Source organism: Bos indicus x Bos taurus, chromosome 6 (assembly GCF_003369695.1).
Source record: "Bos indicus x Bos taurus breed Angus x Brahman F1 hybrid chromosome 6, Bos_hybrid_MaternalHap_v2.0, whole genome shotgun sequence".
Taxonomy (NCBI): Eukaryota; Metazoa; Chordata; class Mammalia; order Artiodactyla; family Bovidae; genus Bos; species Bos indicus x Bos taurus.
In genome coordinates, this window is record NC_040081.1 from 115,571,163 (window position 1) to 115,586,663 (window position 15,501).

At 48.8% G+C, this 15,501-nt stretch overlaps 1 protein-coding gene across 2 annotated transcripts in view; it reads right to left on the minus strand.

The window, feature by feature from the left end:
- FAM193A (family with sequence similarity 193 member A) overlaps window positions 1–12,625 on the minus strand; it is a 148,961-nt gene extending 136,336 nt beyond the window's left edge. For both annotated transcript variants that reach the window (XM_027545325.1, XM_027545326.1), the window contains exon 1: window positions 12,567–12,625. The gene's annotated coding sequence lies outside the window, so the exon portion shown is untranslated. The remainder of the gene's footprint in view (window positions 1–12,566) is intronic.
- Between the last annotated feature and the right edge of the window lie 2,876 nt (window positions 12,626–15,501).

A 15,501-nucleotide genomic window follows, 5' to 3' on the forward strand; every position in this document is an offset into this window, starting at 1 on the left:
CAGGGAGCCGGACTGTTAAAGAAGGCAGAGCGCCAAAGAATTGATGCCTTCAATCTGTGGTGCTGGGGAGACTCGAGAGTCCCGTGTACAGCAAGGAGATCAAACAAGTCAGTCTTAAAGGAAATCAACCTGGAATACTCATTGGAAGGACTGATGCTGAAGCTGGAACTCCAATATTTTGGTCACCTGATGCGAACAGCCGACCCATTGGCAAAGTCCCTGATGCTGAGAAAGACTGAGGGGAGGAGAGGGCATCAGAAGATGAGATGGCTGGATGGCACTACTGATGCAATGGACATGAACTTGGGCAAACTGGGAGATGGTGAGGGACAGGGAGGCGTGGAGTGCCACAGTCCATGGTCACCAAGAGTCACACACAGCTGGGGGAGCAACAACAATCTAGAACATTGATCGTACAGTTAAAAAAATGTCTTGCAGCCCTCGAGATACAAATTACTCTATTTCAGCTCATTCTGATTATATGGTCTCTAAAATAAAGTCACCTTGTGCCCCATGCGTATTCAGAAGGCCGAAGGAGTCAAAAAAGAGCGCGTCATAGAATGCGCGTCATAGAATGCAGAGAAGCACGCTACAGTGCCGCCAAACAGGCCTCAGTACCTCCCCAGGAAAAAGGCCTCGCGCTAGGAAGAGCGTTCCAAGCGGACGGAACACCAGTGAGATGAAAATGGGAATGGGCATGACTGGCGGAAATCATCAAGCAGCCGTCTGTAAGAAACCCACTGAGTAAAGGAGCACAGGTAGTTAACAGCAGAATAACAGAAAAAGCTGTATCACACGAACACCAATTAAAACAGGCTAAAGTGGTTCTGTAGCATCAGATGAAGTAGGCCTCAGAGCCAAGAAAACTGCCAGGGATAAGACGGACATAACCTAAGTGAAAAAAGAGGATCAAGTCACCAAAAGACATGACAATGAAAAACGCATATGCACGAACAACAGCGCTTTGAAGTCACAACACAAAACTCAGCTGTGAGGAGAAACCAAGAAACCCACAATTTCAGCCAGAGGCCCCAACTCTCCGCTCTCAGTGACTGACAGAACTAGTAACCAAAAAGCCGTCAAGAATACGGAATTAGTGAACTACCCACTCACTCTGCTATACACCTGAAACACGATGTTGTAAATCAGCCATCTCCCAATAAAAGCTCTTTTAAACTATAGAATTAAAATAATTTAACTTGACATTCAAGCAAACACTCCACTCAACAACAGCAGAATTTACATGTTTTAAAGTACATAAGCAATATTCACCAACACAGACCATTAAAACCTTAAAATTTTTCAAAGAATTAAAATCATAAAAGCTGTTCTCTGACCATACTAGAATTAGACTACAAGTCAGTAACATGATAAATTGAACGACAACCTTTTTACCTAATTACGTGGCTGCGGCAGGTCTCAGGCACATGCAGGCCTTCGCTGCGATGTGCAGGCTCCTCGCCGTGGTGCAGCTCCAGACCAGCTGCAGGCGTGCGTGACCTCAGTTTCCTCGCCAGGGAGAGCCCCCGTGCCCAGCGCTGGAAGGCAGGCTCTCTACCACCAGACCACCAAGGAAGCCCCTAAACAACAGACTTTTAAATAATATCAAAGAAGAAGATTCAAGGGAAATTAGAAAATATTTTAAACTGAATGAAAATTCAAGTACAACACCAAAATTTGTGGGATGAAGCTAAATTACAGCTTAGACAGAGTATACAGCATGCACACAAGTATGTATATTAGGAAATGCGTTATCTTGAAAATACGTATTTTTAAGAAAGAAGAATAGTCTCAAATCAATAATCCAAGCCTCTACTTTAAGGAATTAGAAAAAGAAAAATCAAAACAAACTCAAAGCAAGAAATAAGACAAAGAGTAAGAAATAAACTTTTCAAAAAAATTTTTTTAAATTAATGAAATAAAAACAAAGACAAGAGAAAAAACAATAAAACTAAAAGCTGGTTCTTTATAAAGATTAAAAACTTGAAAACCCTATAGAAAGACTGGCAGAAAAGAGAGAAGACAAATAAACAGTATCAGGAATCAAAGAGAGAACACAGAATCCTCACAAACCAGAGACAATTCACACAGAAACTCAACAGTTAAGATGAGATGGACCAGCTCTCCTCTAAAAAGTGCAAGCTACTAACAGAGAAGGGACAATTCTTAAATTGCTTTATGAAGCCAGCGTCACACTGACACCAAAGCCAGGCAAGGGAAACCTAAGAAAACTATTCACACATACCTTATAAAAGCAGATGCAGCAAGGGACCTGCCTGGCAGTCCAGTGGCTAAGACCCCATGCTCGCATCACAGGGGCCCCACAATTAAAGATCGACTGTCCCACATTCCACAATGAAGACCCAGTGCAGCAAATATTTTTTAAAGTGTAAATCCCCCCAAAAATTCCCAGAATACGTGATTTTAGCAAGATCAACAGATAAAAGTTGAATACACAAAAATTAATAACTTTTATATACTAGCAACGAATAGAAACAGAAATTCTTCAAAACACCATTTACAGAAGTTGAAAAAAATGGAATACTTCATGAATCTAACAAAACATGTAAAGGATATGTATGCTGGATACTATAGTACAAAATACTGGAGAAAAAAATCAAAGATGTGCTGTATGTCAATGCTATGTCAATTTTTAAAAAATCAAAGATGACCAAATAAATGTAACAGAACCACACACACCATGTTCACAGACTGGAGGATTCAGTACAGTATACATGTCAATTCTCCACCAAACTGACTATAGATTTAATGCTACTCTAATCAAGGCCCAAGTAGAATTATTCGTAGACACAGACAAACTGATTCTAAAATGTATGGAAAAGTGAAATGACCAAACAGCAAAAACAATTTTAAGCTGGAGGAATCATCTTACTAATGTATAAGATCCACAGTAAGTGAGACAGTGTGGCACAAGCACTGAGACCGACGCAGAGATCACTGGACAGAATACAACCCAGAAACAACCCACACCAACGAGCCCAACTGATTTCTGACCCAAGTGAAAAGTCAATTCAATGGAGAAAGGGTAGAACAAATGGGTTTGGGACGAACATGACATCCATCCTGCCCAAAATTATACCTGATACGCGATCAACTCAAAATGAATCACAAATCTAAACGTAAAACTAGGGCATTTTTAGAAGAAAATACAGAAAAAAATCTTTATGAGATTTTATCAAATAGTTCTTTGACATGATACCAAAAAGTATGATTTATAAAAAAAAATCTGGAAAGTTGAACTTCATCAAAATTTAATTTTTCTTTGCAAAAAAACAAAAAGTTGATGGAATTTAAAGACTAGGTACAGCCTGAAACTGTTTTTGCAAATCACAAATCTGACCTAAGATTCATAACAAGAATTATCAAGAATTCTCAAAAGTCAAAAGAAAGAAAATAAAACAAGTAAAAAAAAAAGCAAAGTCTTAAACACTCCATCCAAGAGGATACAAGAATGGCAAATCAATGAAGCGTTCAGTAACAGTCACTAGGGAAATGCACACTAAATCACAACACCACCACACACCTATTCATTAATGGTTAAAGTAACATCTGAGGAGGGCACGGCACCCACTCCAGTGTTCTTGCCTGGAGAATCCCCAGGACAGAGGAGCCTGGTGGGCTACAGTCCACGGGGTCGCACAGTCGGACACGACCGAAGCAACTCAGCACAAAATAACATCTAACAGTATCGAGAACTGGCATGGACGCAGAGCACCTGAACTCTCACCTCTGCTCGCAGGAAGTTAAAACAGAACAGCTGCTCAGAAAACAGTTTGGCAGTTTCTTACGTTACCACTGACCCTGCTCCCATTCCTTGGTATTCACCCTAGAGAAATGAAAATTTACTTTCATATGAAAACTTGTACACAAATGTTTTACAGCAGCTCTATTCATTACCAACAAAAACTGAAAGGACCCCAGTGTGCACCAAGAGAAGATGGTCACGGCAATCCACCCACACAACAGAAGACCACCCGGCAGTGGGCGGGAACAAGCTGCTGAAACCTGCACAAATCGGGATGAAACTCAAAGTGACTACGCCAAGTGAAAGGAACCAGCCTCAAAACGTTACAGACCGTATGATCCCATCTATATGACTTCCCAAGAAGACAAAGCCATAGTAACAAAGTCATGACTGTCCAGAGTGGGGCAGGGAGGAGAGCGACTGCACAGGAGCAGCTGCAGGGAGCCTGTCTGGGCAACGGCGCTGCTCCGCACACGGACGGAGACACACGAAGCTGCACATGCCGCGGGCAGGGCTCCCTGGCGGCTCAGCGGTCAGGATGCCAAGCTTTCACTGCCACGGCCCAGGTCCAGTCTCTGTTCGGGGAACTGAGATCCCGCAAGCCACACTGCATGTGTATACATATGAATGTATATATATGTGTGTGTGTGTGTATATATACACACGTATATAAACGAACACACACACACACATATACAGGCTTCCCTGGCGGCTCAGTCGGTAAAAAGAATCTGCCAACAATCCAAGAGACCAGTTGCAATGCAGGAGACCCTGGTTTGATCCTTGGGTGGGGAAGATCCCCTGGAGAAGGCAATGTCAACCCACTCCAGTATTCTTGCCTGGAAAATTCCATGGACAGAGGAGCCTGGTGGCCTAAAGTCCACGGGATCTCAAGAGTCGGACACGACTTAGTGACTAAACCATCACACGCGCACACACATCTATCTACCTATATAGACAGATATAGCAATAACGCATAGTAACCTGGAATGTTACGTCCATGAATCAAGGCAAATTGGAAAGAGTCAAACAGAAAATGGCAAGAGTGAACGTCAACATTTTAGGAATCAGTGAACCACAATAGACTGGAACGGGCGAATTTAACTCGGATGACCACTGTATCTACTACTGCAGGCAGGAATCCCTCAGAAGAAACGGAGTAGCCCTCATAGCCAGCAAGAGTCCAAAATGCAGTACTTGGGTGCAGTCTCAAAAACGACAGAATGATCTCTGTTCGTTTCCAAGGCAAACCATTCAATATCACAGTAATCCACGTCTATGCCCCAACTATTAATACCGAAGAAGCTGAAGTTGAATGGTTCTATGAAGACCTACAAGATCTTCTAGAACTAACACCCAAAAAACATGTTCTTTTCATTATAAGGGACTGGAATGCAAAAGCAGAAGTCAAGAGATACCTAGAGTAACAGGCAAGTTTGGCCTTGGAGTACAAAACGAAGCAGGGCAAAGGCTAACAGAGTTTTGCCGAGAGAACACACTGGTCATGGCAACACCCTCTTCCAACAACACAAGAAAAGACTCTACACATGGACGTCACCAGATGGTCAATACCGAAATCAGACTGATTATATTCTTTGCAGCTGAAGATGGAGAAGATCTATACAGTCAGCAAAAACAAGACTGGAAGCTGACTGTGGCTCAGACCATGAACTCCTTATTGCCTGATTCAGACTTAAATTGAAGAAAGTAGGGAAAATCACCAGACCATTCAGGTACGACCTAAAACAAACCCCTTAGGATTATACAGTGGAAGTGAGAAATAGATTCAAGGGATTAGATGATAGAGAGTGCCTGAATAACTATGGACGGAGGTTCGTAACATTGTACAGGAGGCAGTGATCAAGACCATCCCCAAGAAAAACAAATGAAAAAAGGCAAAATGGTTGCTTGAGGAGGCCTTACAAATAGCTGAGAAAAGAAGAGAAGCAAAAGGCAAGGGAGAAAAGGAAAGATATCCCCATTTGAATGCAAAGTTCCAAAGAATAGAAAAGAGGTAAGAAAGCCTTCCTCAGTGATCAATGCAAGGAAATAGAGGAAAACAATAGAATGGGAAACACTAGAGATCTCTTTAAGAAAATTAGAGATACCAAGGGAACATTTCATGCAAAGAAGGGCACAATAAAGGACAGAAATGGTATAGACCTAACAGAAGCAGAAGATATTAAGAGATGACAGCAATACACAGCAGAACTATAAAAAAAAGATCACTCACCTAGAGCCACACATCCTGGAATGTGAAGTCAAGTGGGCCTTCGGAAGCATCACTACAAACAAACTAGTGGAGGTGATGGAATTCCATTTGGGCTATTTCAAATCCTAAAAGATGAGGCTTGTGAAAGTGCTGCAATCAATGTGTCAGCAAATTTGGAAAACTCAGCAGTGGCCTGGAAAAGGTCAATTTTTGTTCCAATCCCGATGAAGGGCAACGCCAAAGAATGTTCAAACTACCACACAACTGCACTCATTTCACACGCTAGCAAAGTAATGCTCAAAATCCTCCAAGCTAGGCTTCAACAGTACATGAACCGAGAACTTCCAGATGTTAAAGTTGGATTTTAGAAAAGGCAGAGGAACCAAACTGCCAACATCTGTTGAATCATAGAAAAAAGCAAGAGAATTCCAGAAAAACATCTATTTCTGCTCTATTGATTACGACAAAGTCTTTGACTCTGTGGATCACAACAAACTGTGGAAAATTCTTCAAGAGATGGGAATACCAGACCACCTTACCTGCCTCTTGAGAAATCTGTATGCAGGTCAAAAAAGCATCAGTTACAACTGGACGTGGAACAACAGACTGGTTCCAAATCGGGAAAGTATATCAAGACTGCATATTGTCACCCTACTTATTTAACTTAGATGCAGAATACATCTTGAGAAATGCCGGGCTGGATGAAGCACAAGCTGGAATCAAGATTGCCGGGAGAAATACCAGTAACCTCAGATACACAGATGACACCACCCTTATGGCAGAAGGTGAAGAAGAACTCAAGAGCCTCTTGATGCAACTGGAAGAAGAGAGTGAAAAAGTTGGCTTAAAACTCAACATTCGGAAAACTAAGATATTGGCAACTGGTCCCATCATTTCATGGCAAATAGCTGGGCAAACAATGGAAACAATGACAGACTTTATTTTCTTGGACTCCAAAATCACTGCAGATGGTGACTGCAGCCATGAAATTAAAAGACGTTTGCTCCTTGGAAAAAAGCTATGATCAAGCTAGACAGCCTGTTAAAAAGCAGAGACATTACTTTGCTGACAAAGGTTCCTCTAGTCAAAGCTATGGTTTTTCCAATAGTCACCATAAACAAAGCTGAGCACCGAAGAGTTAATGCTGTTGAACTGTGGTGCTAGAGAAGACCCTTCCGAGTCCCTTGGACTGCAAGGAGATCCAACCAGTCCATCCTAAAGGAAATCAGTCCTGAATATTCATTGGAAGGACTGATGCTGAAGCTGAAACCCCAATACTTTGTCCACCTGATGCGAAGAACTGACTCACTAGAAAAGACCTGATGCTGGGAAAGATTGAAGGCTGGAGGAGAAGGGGACGACAGAGGATGAGATGGTTGGATGGCATCACCGATTTGATGGACATGAGTTTGAGCAAGCTCTGGGAGTTGGTGATGGACAGGGAGGCCTGGCGTGCTGCAGTCCATGGGGTCACAAAGAGTCGGACACGACTGAGCGACTGAGCTGTACTGACAATATATAGATAGATAAATAGATAGATATAACTACATGTTAATTTTTTAAATTAGCACATAATAAAACCACTTGGAAAAATTCTAACGGTATCTTTAAAGTCAAGCCAGATGTATACTGAGCAATTCCACTTTGGGTTTACACTCGACCAAAAGGAGTCCTCTATCCACCAAAAGACATGTACAGGAATGTGCATACCAGCCGGATTTGTATCAGTCATGAAATAAAATGAGCCCAATGTCCGTCAATATTAGAATGGTTAAGTTTCGGGACAGTCGCACAATGGAAACTGCATGCCATGAAAAGGAATGGTGAGCTGCTGCATCAACAACAGGAATGGACTCAAATACACTGTTGAGCCGGAGAGCCCTGCCTACCGCAGAGCACTGTAATGCGAAAATCAGACACAGGCAACACACGCAAGAACAGTGGGGATGACGAGGAGGGGAACATGGGCACATTCTAGGGTACTGGGAATACTTTTTATCCATGTTGCCTATGTCCAAATACTGGTCCCATGGGTGTGCACACACACAAAGAATACTGCACACAGAGACACTCCCTGTGGCTTTACCCACTGCAAACCTTTCTGAATCACACAAGGTTCTAGATCTTTACCGGACCTACTTCCTCAGGTCACTGAAGCAAATGCAAACCAGGGCCTTCCCTGGTGACTCACTGGTGAAGAATCCGGCTGCCAATGCAGGTGGTACAGGTTTGATCCCTGACCCAAGAAGACCCCACGCGGCTCGGAGTAAGAATCCATAGCGCCACAACGCCCGAGCCTGTGTCCAGCGCCTGGGAGCTGCAGCTACTGGCGCCCCCGCGCCCCAGAGCCAGTGCTCAACAACGAGGCCTCCGCAGTGAGAAGCCCATGGCCTTCAACTAGAGAGCACCCTGCTCACTGCAATTACAGAAAGCAATGAAGACCAGCCCAGCACCCCTCCAAAAAAACATGAACCCGAGAGTGATGAGTGAGCATCATCGCATCGTGGCAACTCTTCCTGCGGCACGGGGAAGGCGCTACAGACCCCAGCGTGCCCCAAGGTCCACCATGGCACCGTCTGACCGGGCGACACACTGCGCGGGTTGTGTCTTAGTTGCAGTCATGTCCAGGCCTCTGCGATGCCACGGACTGGGGCTCGCCAGGCTCTTCTGTCCATAGGATTCTCCAGGCAAGAATACTGGAGTGGGTTGCCATGTCCTTCTCTAGGAGGATATACTGTATGATGGCCCTTAAACATTAACATTTCAATTATTAATTTCTCAGGTTTCCAAATCACTGCAGATGGTGACTACAGCCATGAAATTAAAAGACACCTTCTCCTTGAAAGGAAAGTTACGACCAACTTAGACAGCATATTGAAAAGCAGAGATGTTAACCTCACCGACAGAGGTCCGTCTAGTCAAGGCTATGGTTTTTCCAGTGGTCATGTATGGATCTGAGAGTTGGACTATGAAGAAAGCTGAGAGCCAAAGAATTGATGCTTTTGAACTGTGGTGTTGGAGAAGACTCTTGAGACTCCCTTGGACTACAAGGAGATCCAACCAGTCCATTCTGAAGGAGATCAGTCCTGAATATTCACTAGAAGGACTGATGCTGAAGCTGAACCTCCAATCCTTTGGCCACCTAATTCGAAGAACTAACTCATTGGAAAAGACCCTGATTCTGGGAAAGATCGAAGGCAGGAGGAGGACAGAGGATGAGATGGCTGGATGGCATCACCAACTCAATGGACATGAGTTTGAGTAAACCCCGTGAGTTGGTGAAGAAGCCTGGCATGCTGCAGTCCATGGAGTCACAAAGAGTCAGACATGACTGAGCGACTAAACAAAACTGAAACATTAATAAATTCTTCTTGCCAGTTTTTTAGCAACAAAAAAGGATTTACATTATTATCAACACAAATGCTCCCTATGCACCATGTTCTCTCATTTTCAAACTGTAGTATCACTGTTTGAAAATGTACCTTGATCTGTACCCCAAACAGCTTCCTGTCATAAACCTCTAACAGCATTACAAAAGAGTCCTAAATGCCCATCTGAGCCCTCCATACGTGTACATGTTATGTAAATTGATACCCCAACAGCTAATTTCATGGCTAGATTTCCACAATACAAAAATCTGCATACTCTCCTATGCAGATATATATATACACACAGATACTTTACAAAACTGGATCCTTACTACAAACACTGTTCTCTTCAACGTTTTGCTTCTTCAGCCACGCTGTGTGGCTTGTGGGATTCAGCTCCCTGACCAGGGATTGAGACCGTGTCCTCAGCAGTGTGGAGTCCTCACCACTGGACATTCCCACACACACTTTTTTATTTTGTAAGCTTCTCTCTTCACTTAATGCATCATGAATGTTATGAAAATTATATTTTAAAATAGGGATGCAAAACAGCAAGATATTTTCATAATATCCTTCACCTACCAACTTTTCACGCAGGGCTAACTCTTTATCATCACGTTAGAGCAGACCAGCACACGTGGCTGTTAGAACAGGACGGGCCAAGATGTCTGTCATCATCTTTACATCCTCAAGTCACGAGTGAGAAAGCTTCATCGATGGCGTCCTGCAGCAGGGCGCCTGCAGAGCCAGCCAGGCCGGCTTCCTGACAGCAAGGGTCCGGTTCACACACAACCCTGTGTGCCCACTTGCCAGCCTCCAACCGTTTAATTCTCCCAACAACATGAGAAGCCAGGAGCCTACAAAGCCGGGCGGTGTGAGGCTATGCCTCAGGGCACAGAGCCTAGCAAGTCTGTGTCCCCCGGCTTTGCGTATTTTGTGTACAGAGCTGTGCTATGGGCCGAAGACTCTAGAAGCTACGCTGTTTCCTATTCATCCCACAGTCCTCATTTCCCCGTAGAAGCCAACTGCACATGGAAGCGGCCTCTCTGCCTCAAGGCCGCCTCCGACGGCCGTGGTCCTGGGTCCACGCGTGGGGCCCGCGCAGCACGCTGACAGGGGAGCAAAGACCCCTCCTGAGAATCCAGACAGCCCGCCTACTCTCACTCCTCTCAGGCACCTTCTGCCCTGGCAAACCCAGAGATGGAAACGAGGCGCCCCGAGAACCGTAAGCCTGCCTGGGAAACGCAGGGCCAGCACCCATTTACCGTTACTCGTTGACCAACACTGTTTGGGGTGCCTCTTCTGCCCCAGATAAGGTGTCCCCAAAAGCTCACCATCTGAGGGGAAACAATTCAGAGGTTCCAGAATTACACAAAGAATTTTTGTGACTGGTGTCACCTGTTACCATAAACAGTATCTTTGATACGTTATTAATAAAACACTTGTGAAGTACTTTTAAAACTAAAGACATAGCTTGAAAACTTCAAAGTATAGTAGAAAAGAATGTTTTCAAAGGTGCAGGTCACAACTTAACAGTACATAATAATCCGTGCATTACAACCATCATTATTGTTAATGAAACTGAGCGAAACTGAAGATACCAGAAAGTATCAGAGTATCGTTTTGTAAACCCTGCAGTGTGAGTGTGTGTGTACATGTGTGAGTGCAGGGTATGTGCAGAGCAGTATTAAGTCTCAAGGTATTCAGTTCTTATAGTGGGACACGGTCCAAACTCTGAACTCATAAATTTAACAGAAAAAAAAAAAAGTCCTGTCAAGATAATTAATACTAGGCAGACAGTTATTCAAGTTTGAAAAGTGTCATTCGAATAATAACTAAACGGTTATTTTAGCTAAATAATGCAAAATAAGTGAGAATTATTAAAACCTAGAATAATGGTGTGAAAGGCTACTGTAAGAATTTTTATTGTGCCAATTTGTTTTTATTAAATCAATAAAAATGGATGTATTTTACATCCAGCTGCAGCCAATATTATCAACATTTTTGCAAAGAATTTGCTAAAGCAGACCTCCCTGCCTCCCCTCCCCAGAAGCAGCAAACACGGCCCTTAATTTGCACTCCATCCATGAAATGCATAAGCCTCATCCTGTATCCTAAGAAGGACACCAGTTTCGCTCTCCAGTGTACTGGAAGATGGCAAGCTCTGAAGACTGTGAAATGCAGGGCTGTGACCCAAAACAAAGCGGACAATATAAAGAAAGTTCCAACAACTGCAGAGAACACCCAAAACCCTATAAGCTACAACTAAAGCCCACACACATTACTATGTATTCAGATAATAATATCAGGACCAGAGAACCATGCCACGTGCAATGATTTCTTATCTGTTCTCACTACCTATCGTTCCAACACAACATTTACAATCCCGCATAAAACAATTTCTGTCTCAGAAGCGGGCACACAAATAAATACTCCTTACGAGGCTTTCGGTTGTTTTCACTGCTGCAAATGTCTTCAAAGCAACTTAAAACAGTCCTAACAACACAAACTCCTGGAAAAAAAAAAAAATCCATTATCTTTCAGCAGCCGACTGAACGAGTGGAAATGACTGCCAACTGCACACCCGCGTACCAGTCCTGGGTCTTGCAAAGTGTTGTGACCAAGAGCGAAATAAAAGTGGCAGCCATCCACAGCTAGCAGCGGCGGTGTGTGCTGCTGTCTTCAAAGACAGAAGAAAGAAAGAAAAAAAAAAATGACGATTCAAATATATACCTGAGTAACCATACCACTCATTACCTCTATAAACACTTCCAAAGAGCAGGGGGTGAAGCGCCAGGGCCGCCACTTGCGAGGACTGCCAGTCTCTTTTTTCAAATGACCGTTTCGGAGGAGCACAAGAAAACTTGGAGGCGGCGCTCGGCGATGACCGTGCGCCGGGCGCGGAGGAAGGAGGTGGGCACGCGCGGCGAGCCTCGCTCGCGTCCACCTGACGCCCAGCGGCTCCGGAATCGCACCCGAGTAAACCTCAAGGACGGGCCCGCCGCGGGCCGAGGCGGCCCCGGCCCGGCCCGTGACAGCGCCGCGCAGGTGGGCGCCGCGCGCTCCCGGGAGATGCGGCACCTGGCGGCGGCCGGGCCCCGGGCGCCTCCCACAGCCCGGGGCCGCGGTCCCCCGCGCCGGCCCCGCGGGAGGCTGTCAGCGCGCGAGCCGCCCGGCCCCGGCCCCGCACCGTTACCGCCCCCGCCCCCCCGCCGCTTACCTCAAAGTAGCCTCCGGGGGCGGCGCCGCCCGCGCCCGCGCCCGCGCCGAGGGGCCCGTTGGCCGCCGCCGCGCCGCCCGGGGCCGCCAGGCCCGCGGCCTGGGAGCCGCGCAGCGCCGCCGCCGGGCCGGCCTTGCCGCCGCCCGCGCCGCCGTTGCCCCCGCCCGAGCCGCCGCCGCCGCCGCCGCCCCGCTTGTTCTTCCGGCGCTTGGCCCCGCGCTTGGCGTCGGCCGGGCTCATGGCGGGCGGGCAGGCGGGGAGGGCGCGGAGTGGGCGCGGGGCCGCGGGCGGCGGCGGAGGGCGGGGAAGGCGGGGAGGCTGAGGCGGCGGCGGGACACGCTCTGGCCGGCCGCGGGCGGGGGGCGGGGGGGGCAGGGCGCTGCCCGGGGTCGCCTCCGGGCGGGCGGACGGGCGGCAGCTGCGGGGCGGCGGCTGGGCGGGAGCGACGGCGAGTCCACCGGGCCCGGCGCCGCCGCTGACCAGAGTTAGAGTCCAATATGGCGGACACAAGGGGAAAGGGATCCCAGTTTACGTCGGGGGAGGGGGAAGGAGCGGCGGGGAGGGGGAGGGGTGTGGGCGCCCTCCTCCCCCCCCTCACCGCCCCCCCCCCGCCTCACTCCGCCCTCTCGAGCTCCGCTCCCCCTCCGGCCGCGCCCTCCCTGCCCGCCGTTAACACGCCTCCGGCACGTGGGGCACGCCGGGAGCTGGAGTCCGCGCTCCCGCACCCGCCGCTCGGGCCGCCCGGTGTGAGGACTACGATTCCCGTCAGGCCGCGCGCGCTCAAGCGCCGGGACGCCGCGAGGGGCTGCGGCAAGGGGAGCGAGATGCGGAGGTGACGTCACCCCGGGCCCGAGCCGCGCGGCCCCCTCCCCGCCCGCGCCGCGCGGCCTTCTGGGACTTGTAGTCGAGCGGAGGGTCCCGGCCCAGCGCGGGGCCGGGTGAGCGAACTACGAGCCAGCGGTGAGGAGAGTTCCGCCTCTTTGACAGGCTCCCAGACGCCCCCGCGCCCACGCCCCCGCCGCGGGTCCGCAGCCGGGTTCGGCCCCCGGGATGGCGTCGGGTAGGCGAGCCCGCGTTCTGACCCGCCGGGAACGGCTCTGTGACCTTGGCCCGATTCGAATCCGCTTCCTCCACCGTTGGCCCTGTGACCTTGGGCCGGGGCCCTCGCCTGAGTCCAGGTGACTCAGTGGGAGTCGAAGGACCCGTCTCGGGGGCTGGGCGCGCGTTTCCGGACGGAGAGCGCTGGGTCTGGCTGCCGGCTGGTCAGGGGCCTCCCGCCCCGGGCGATGGGGCCGCCGCGAGCCTTCAGACCTGGCCGCTCGCTTAGAATCGCTGGGCTGGAGGCGCCCTTCCCACCTCGTCGTCTTCCTGCTGCCCCTTTGCAGCCACCGCCCGGGGACCCGGTACCTTGCGACCCTGCGCTGTCGCAGGGCGGTCCAGCCGCTCCTCACGACCTCGGATGCACCCGCCGAACAGGCCACGAACCCCGTCAGGCCCTCCCCGGCCCTGCAGTGGGGCCACTCCGCCGGGACCCTCCTACCTGGGCCGCTTGCCCGTCATCGGGAAGCCCCAGGTACAAGTCTGCCCTCAGCCCCGTACCACAGAGATCCCTCGTCGGGCCCCGTGTTCAGGAGGGCTCCACCCTTCACAAACACCGAGACACAAGAGACGGGTTTTACCTTACTTGGCTCCATGGCTGGTTACAGGGCCGAGATGCAGAGGACCTTGGCGCTAGAGTGTATGGTACGAGGGCCTTCATTTGCATTTCTTCCTGGGCCCCACAACCTTCATCTCTGCTGTCAGGACCCACCGCCTCACCTTCCCTCTTACCCCAGCTGCACCCGCGGCCTTTTAATCCTCTGACCGATTAGTGCCACCACCAGAATGAGCTAATATGATCAATTATGTAGGCAGAATAAGACCCCTCACTCCTCTTGGTGGGTCTTGAATGGTCTTGCTGCTGAAGGTAGAGTTGGACAGGCTGGGGATGTTTGTCTTAGCACTCCACTGGATGGGCAATGTTTGGGGCTGCCCCCTTCCCCACAGCTTCCCTGATAGCTCAGTTGGCAAAGAATCCGCCAGCAATGCAGGAGACCCCGGCTCAATTCCTGGGTCAGGAAGATCTGCTGGAGAAGGGAAAGGCTGCCCACTCCAGTACTCTGGCCTGGAGAATTCCCATGGACTGTATATGGGGTCGCAAAGAGTTGGACACGATCGAGGGACTTTCACTCTCCCCACAAGCCTGGGTCAGGCTCCCCACTCACTCTCCCCACAAGCCTGGGTCAGGCTCCCCACTCCCACAGACCCTGTGCTTTTGCTCAGAGCACGTCGCACTGGACTGGGATTCTTGGTGTTCACCAGTATCCCCAGAGAAGCCTAGGACGGGTATAGGAATGTCTGCCTCCTGCATCTCTGAACCTTAGCTCCTGCCAGGCAAGGACTGGACACACGTCAATCTAGTATTTGCTGGATGAATGAGTGACATAATAATGGCCATTTGTCAAGCAGTTTCGCACCAGCCACTCTGCTGCTGCATGCTCTCATGCAATCAGTACAACCTTTCTCCGGATAGGCACCATTAGCCTGCTACTGTGGATGAGAAACAAAAGTTCACAGATGGTGCGGGGTTTGCCCAAAGTCACCCAGATAGAGGCAAGGCCCAGGTTCCAGCTCAGATGTGGCTCAGGTACAGCAGAGCACAGGGTGATACAATCAAGAGTTCTCTGGTGCCTGGGGACAGAAGCCTCTCTGAGGAGGAGAGCTGGACCAGAGCTAGTAACTGTCAGAGCAAAGGTCTTTCAGCCGTCAAGACTCAAGCAGGGGAAAGCCCAGCATTCCCTGGGACCTAACAAAATCAAGGTCAGGTTTTATTCTAAATGGAACTGAGAGTCATGGAGGGTTGTGAGCAAGGACTGTCATGTTGGATGCATGTTTT